Source organism: Octopus sinensis, linkage group LG1, assembly GCF_006345805.1.
Source record: "Octopus sinensis linkage group LG1, ASM634580v1, whole genome shotgun sequence".
Taxonomy (NCBI): Eukaryota; Metazoa; Mollusca; class Cephalopoda; order Octopoda; family Octopodidae; genus Octopus; species Octopus sinensis.
In genome coordinates this window covers 118,692,270-118,699,682 of record NC_042997.1, presented here as the reverse complement: position 1 = coordinate 118,699,682, position 7,413 = coordinate 118,692,270, and positions in this window count along the sequence as shown.

The window sequence follows — 7,413 nt, the reverse complement described above, 5'->3', positions numbered from 1 at the left end:
AATACGTAATAAGAACAATAGAAGAAATAATAAGTCTGACGATTTCTATTATTGCGAAGTGGGTGACGAGTTGGGGATAATAGGAGGGAGGAATTACAAACTGATGGGGATTCTATGATCAGTGTGACACGAAATATAATATATGAAAATCGGAAAGGAAATAATAAAGTAAAATGTATTGCATAATATATAAGATAAGGAGAACAATTACCTGACGAAATATGGAAAAGTATTCAAATATGGTAATGAACAAAACTGTATGGATTGCATTACTTTGATTTCGAACACCAGGTTCCATCACTTTCTTTTGTCCTGTCCACCATACCGTACTTATAGTATTCCATTCATGCATTCCAGCATAGTTTGGCACCAGTGAAGACGCAACTCGTTTGTGCGCCTTAGTATTCTGATGCACGTGAAATAAATTGTCTTGCTCAAGAACACAGCTCACAGCCCAGTCCGGGAAAGGTGAGCCCAACACGCTAAATACTGAACCACAAATATAGACTACTTTGTGCAGTAAATTGAAAACAACTGCATTTCACAAATAAAACTTAAACCTAAATGATCTATTAATTCTTTTCTTTTAAAATCTACCACTCTATTTTGGCCACTCCATTATCATCCCACTTTTCTTCAACGCCCCCTGGAGCTTTTTACTACCTCCACGGGCCAGTGCTGCCCACTTTGGGAACCACTAGTCTAGAGGAATATCTTATCCGGGCGGATAACGTGGTGGCTCTCAGTTACGTTCCAGGTTGTGTCTAACTATTATGAATTGCCTCTCACGTTGTACATTCCGCCGAATTGTTAAGTTCGTATTCATTTCTCTGTATGGTAATATGATCTGGAGTGTATATTAGCAGTAATTATAACGATATAGAATGTAAAGAGTTGTTCATCAATTGTTTTACAATTTCATATGGCATATATGTATATATATATATATATATATATATATATATTATGTGAAATAGAAAGATGAATAATCTTGTAGTAGATTAATCAAAAGTTTAACCGATACCTTAGTAGCAAAAATCACAGCAGTGAACAGCACGGTTGGAGGTACAACCATCTGGCGTTGCAACCGTGCGTTGGTGCGGATAATTGAAATTAAAACATTATTGGTGAATTGAAGAAATGGAGCTGAACGCAGATTGAACAGAAATCGTTTTATTTCATTCTACACGTGTTTCGAAAGGCACAAATTACCAAAATCCGATTGAATAATGGGACCATATTGTGTCTTTCTCATCAGAAGAAAAAAGGAAATCCGTTGGAAAAACAAAAACAGAACAGAGGCAGAGCAAAAAACAAATCGAACTGTGCTCCTAAGAGCCCATGGCGAAACTGTTTATCAGTGTATGTTGAGAACCGGTGGCTGAAGAATTCAACAGGTCAGGCATCGGTCAAACATGTGGGTGAGGGTGTATAGATGTTCTTTGTGACCGAGAATAAAGTTCTGACTATTTAAAGAATATTGGATGTTTTATAAGGGGCGAGAAAAAATCTACTTAGAGACGTGTGTGTGTGTATACTGTTCTATATATGTGTGTGTTGGCGTAGGGGTAGAAAACATTTTTTGTGTACGTGTGTGCGTTTGATCGTTCGGCTGTCAGTGGCTACTGCCGTGATAACCGTTGGGTGGCAGAAAGAAAAAATAAAGAAATTATATATATATTTTTTATGTTTTATGTGTGTTGTGTGTGTCATCTAAGCCTACCTTGACAAGGAAACCCCCCGCTGTGAAAAAACAAGCCCCGTTTGTCTTACAGGAGTAATTCCCTTGCAGTGGTTAATTGTAGATATCTTAAAATCTATTTCAGAATTTGTTACCAAGGGCTATGGGTGCCGGTCTTATTTATAAACGCTATTTAAAGCCAGATAAGTGTAACGCCGCCAATGGGGGCATCGAAAAGCCGACTGTAAGAGCCCGTTTACCATCCGGCCTCTGGCAAACAAAATATGGAAGAGTTCGGAGACACAAAGGTTGCACTGTCTTCTGCCCCTATCAAATGGGAGGGCCACCGACAAAATTGACCATTCCAGCCTATAGCTTAAGTTCGCATCCTTCAGTCGCCATATTAGCTTACTGAGTCCCGTGGTCCGGCGCTTGTTCACGTCCCGAAAAGTTGCGTAATGGTTGGAGACACGCAAAGACAATCTTGAGGATGATGCCCCTATATAAGTGAAGGCATCTGAGTCCGTGTAAACCTTGCATTGGTAGACGGCGTTTTTGATCTTGGAGTTCGCCGACGTGAATCTACTCTGCTAGGATTGGTTTCTGAAATTAGAACTGCGTTCCTGTCACTATATTCGTTCCGAGACCTGCAGCCGCTTACTACTCTATTTTCCACTACGTCACTATTAACTATAGGAATAACCCCTGATTCTCCACTATCTATTCTCGGTCACAAAGAACATCTATACACCCTCACCCACATGTTTGACCGATGCCTGACCTGTTGAATTCTTCAGCCACCGGTTCTCAACATACACTGATAAACAGTTTCGCCATGGGCTCTTAGGAGCACAGTTCGATTTGTTTTTTGCTCTGCCTCTGTTCTGTTTTTGTTTTTCCAACGGATTTCCTTTTTTCTTCCTGATGAGAAAGACACAATATGGTCCCATTATTCAATCGGATTTTGGTAATTTGTGCCTTTCGAAACACGTGTAGAATGAAATAAAACGATTTCTGTTCAATCTGCGTTCAGCTCCATTTCTTCAATTCACCAATAATGTTATATATATATATATATATATATATATATATATATATATACATACACACATACACACAGCATATATATATATATATATATATATATATATATATATATATATATATATATTTATTATATAGAAGGAGCTTCTACAGGACTAGTACTGTTTCATTCAAGAGAAATCTTCAGGAAGAGCTTCCTGAAGATTTCTCTTGAATGAAACAGTACTAGTCCTGTAGAAGCTCCTTCTATATAATAAATTAATTTTACTCTGCTATGTATTGAGTACCTTACTTACTGTGGTTAACCCCGGATCAACCCGGGACCTACATATATATATATATATATATATATATATATATGATATAATGAATGCGAAAACCAATTTCTGTGTCAGCGTGTCACACTTAGACTCCCTCTCTCAATATTCAATGAGACTCCTACTATTCCTTATTATGGGGTGAAAGGAATAGTAGGCAGAGAGCGTGAGGGCGGTGGCGAAGACAGACAGAGAGAGAGAGAGGAGACAAGGAGAGAGAAAGAAATTTAAGGAGAGCTGATGGTGTTTTATTAAAAGTAGTAGAGTTGATGGTGGCAGTGGGAGTAATAATAATAAGAGAGAGAGAGAAAGAGTGGGTATGTGAGAGAAAGAGGGACTGAAGTTGACATATGAACGAACACACACATTTAGCCCTTTTGTCGATGGTAAATGGGTGATAGTAACAGTATGAGCTGTGGGAGCAGCGGTGATAGAGGTGAAGGCGACGGTGATGATGATGGTGTTGGTGGTGGTGACGGTGGTGGCATAGCCTTCAAACTGTTATGTGATGTAGTGGTCTTGTGTCCAAGGAAGGCTGCTTTTCTTATCAATTTTACTGTCCCCTTCAAGCTTTCGGGCAAATACATACGTATCGTGGTTTATTATTTTTTTTGCATGCTGAATGGTTTCCATCCAGATCTTCTCTGAGGTAAGAGAACCCATTATTCAGTTTATTTCAAGATTTCTTGCCAATAGAGAAAGGACCGGTTTCTAACCTAGATCCAACGCAAAATCATTGGAATTTCAACAACAGTGTATTTTTGTTTGAATGTATTTATGTATGTATGTATGTATGTGTGTGTATGTAAATATGTAAATATGCATGCGTGCATGTGTGTATGTATTGTGTGTGTACGTATGTATGTGTATGTATGTATGTATGTATGTATGTATGTATGTATGTATGTATGCATGTATGTATGTACGTAGGTATATGCAGATTTGTATGTTTTATGTATGTATTCTATGCATATCGTACATATCTACACATGCTCATATATATTTAAATGATAAACTTCTGGAAAGTTTTACAGACTTTTACAGCTCCAGTGATGGATTGGATCAGTTCTCTTCGAATTAGCTTTCTCCTTTCTGGTTTTCAGAAGCCTAATTTCTCAAGGTTGCAATCTCAGGGGAGCAATAATTAAACGTATAAACGTGAATTTGTAATCTGGATAGAGTAATTGCAGATTTCTCAATAGTTCAGCATAGGTGTTCTATTTTTCACTGATCTTCAGCTTTATGTTAGCATCCGCTGGGTAGCTAATTTCCACAATTATACACAGTTTCTCTTCTCTATCCCAAATCCTTGTATTAGGTCTGTTGTGCACTCCGGGGTCCGTTCCGCCCATTACAGGTTTGCAGGGCCGGCGGAACACGGATTGCGGCTGGTGGCTGCGGTCACCGAAAGTAAGGGCCGCGATGCGCTGCTAATTTGTCCTGGGTTCACAGTCTTGGTCCCTCGTGTTTTGCCTCGTAAAAATGTATGTATGTACGTGCGTAGGTATGTATGTATGTATGTATGTATGTACGTACGTACGTATGTATGTATGTATGCATATATGTATGTATGTATGTATGTATGTATGTATGTATGTATGTATGTATGTATGTATGTATGTACGTATGTGTGTATGTATTATGTCTGTCTGTATGTATGTATGTACGTATATATGTATGTATTATGTATGAATGTATGTATTCATGGATGCATGTATGTATGTACGTACGTATGTATGTATGTACTATGTATGTATGTATGTACGTATGTGTGTATATATTATGTATGTATGTACGTATGTTTGTATGTATGTATTATGTATGTATGTATGTATGCATGCATGCATGTATGTGTGCATGTATGCATGTATGTATGTATGTATGTATTATGTACGTATGTACGTATCTATGTATGTACGTATGTACGTATGTATATATGTATGTATGCATGCATGTTTGTATGTATGTATGTATGTATGTATGTATGTATGTACGGATGTATGTATGTATATATGTATGTATATATGAAATTCTCTCATACTCTTCGGCTACTATATTGCTCAAATCTTTAAAGTAGTGTTATTTTTATTTTATTTTATTTTTTTGCGATATTTGGCCGAGAAGCCACAAGATGTAACCGAATCTGGAACTACGCTGAACTGAAACGAACTTTACGCCAAAGCATTGGTGTTCTCATATATTTGTAATTCTTTAAGAGAAAAGCAAAACCTAATTGATGCAGTTTTTTTTTACCTCAATATCTTCAAACTGCATTTCAAGAATTTAGCTGATATGCTCATTTACATAATCATAAGAAATTTGCAAATCATGAGTACATTTAACCTAATGGCCTCAGCGAGTATGTATTACCAATATCTTAATAAGACAGTTCATGTTCAGCTAACAACGTGGCTTTTGCTGTATGAAATATATTTTGTGAATCATTAAATTTTAAACGAATCGTTAAAAAAATGGCTTTCAAATACCAGTGTACCCAATTTTATTATATAGAAATGTCAGAAATACTTAGGTTAAACTCAAGAAAATAGTAACTGAAATTATTATAAAATAAACATTTTGGCTTTTAAATTAAATTAGGCTTTCGATCATCCCTTTCAGAAAACTTACATGAAATGATCGTTCCGAAGAATTAGAGGGAAACATGTAAAAATATTTAAATCGTTCATAATTTAAAATAGACTTCGTCATGCTCTATATATTATATCAATTTATTAGACAGAATAACTGCAAATCATTATTTAACAGCTAAACAGTTTAAAGTTTATTTATTGCATACAATTCCATTATATCTCTATTCGTATGCAGATGTTGTATCATATTTATTCAGTTATAACTGCTGTCTCCTTCATATTCCAAAGTCCCCCCCCCTAGTTCCGAGTCAAGTCAATGCATTTAATTGCGTTCAGTTTAAATGTCTATGAGACATTTCTGGTTTTCCATTACTGTCTTATATGAAAGAGCAAGAGATTAACGAGCGAGTCCGTGGACTTTTTGTACCACAGACCTTGACCTCTATTGAGACAGGCAAGAAAGATGGAGGAAAATATTCACATATCAGGGAACTAGCCAAAATTATCGCATATAATTTATATCACTAATGACAACCAAGGATCAGTTAGTGATATTAAAGTACACGATGGTTTATGTAAATCTCTCAAGAAATGAGCAGTCATTCCGAAAGGCAACTTAATCAACCATTGTCCCTCCGAGTAAGTAAAATTTAATGCACCATGAATTAGACTGCGTGTGTATCTTACAATCCTACTACAGCTAATTGGTAGATTTCAAAAATGGTATTTTAATTTTCTTTCATGCGTTACAGGAAGAATACGATTAACATAAAGTTGGAATTATGTCAAAATACTTGAGCTAATATCTTCAAGAGTTTACTAGTTTCATATCAATATGTAGTAGAAACACCAGCAATAACAGTGTGCATCTATGTTAAATACCGACACAAGGCTTCGGATGTTTGTGAATATCTATTGTATTTGGATATTCATCCAATTCGTAGATGTTTAGACATATTGGAGCGAAAAGTAAAGACAACCACACCGGGATTTGAATCCAGATAGGTATTTAAACACTGCAAATCTGTTGCTTAACACCCAGCTTATTCAAACAAGCCACATTTCTGTCTATTATTAGAACATAGACAAAGAGGTAATTAGGAGAACACAAATTAATCGCCATACAACTGAATGGGATTAATATAGCAATCTGCAATTCTGAATTAGAATCGAAAATGAAATCAACAGTTATAGGAAATTAAATTCCAGCACTTCAGTCACTTTCATGGATAAGATCTTCTCCATTAATTGTCCGATACTATGAAGATTTGATGGGTGATTATTTTTACGGTTTACTCAACTCAGCAAATTACCTCATTTAGTAGATATAATTGGGCGAGTTTCTGGATGAATTATTCGTTCATTTTCACATAATCTAACTAAATTGAAATTTTATCATCATCAAATACAATACAATTCTGACTTCGTTAACATCGTCAGCTCTAACACAAACAGCGCCACCATGTTTACCGATAGCATGACTATCAACACTTCCTTTACCGTTTTATTACTAATATCATTTGCCCCATAATAACTATCTTTAAACGTTGCTGTCATCATTGTATTCATTATTAACATCAACATCATAAGGGAAGTGAGATTTAGCCAGTTGTTTGAGCTTCTAAAACTAAAAATAGTCTACTCTCCCCCAACCCCATATTATAACCTACAGTCTTAAGAAAGGACCAGAAAAGAAAATGATGGAATGTAATGGCTCCTTTAAGCCTGATCGAAATTAATGACAACAACATCTAAATCATTATAAATCAGTTTCTAAGAG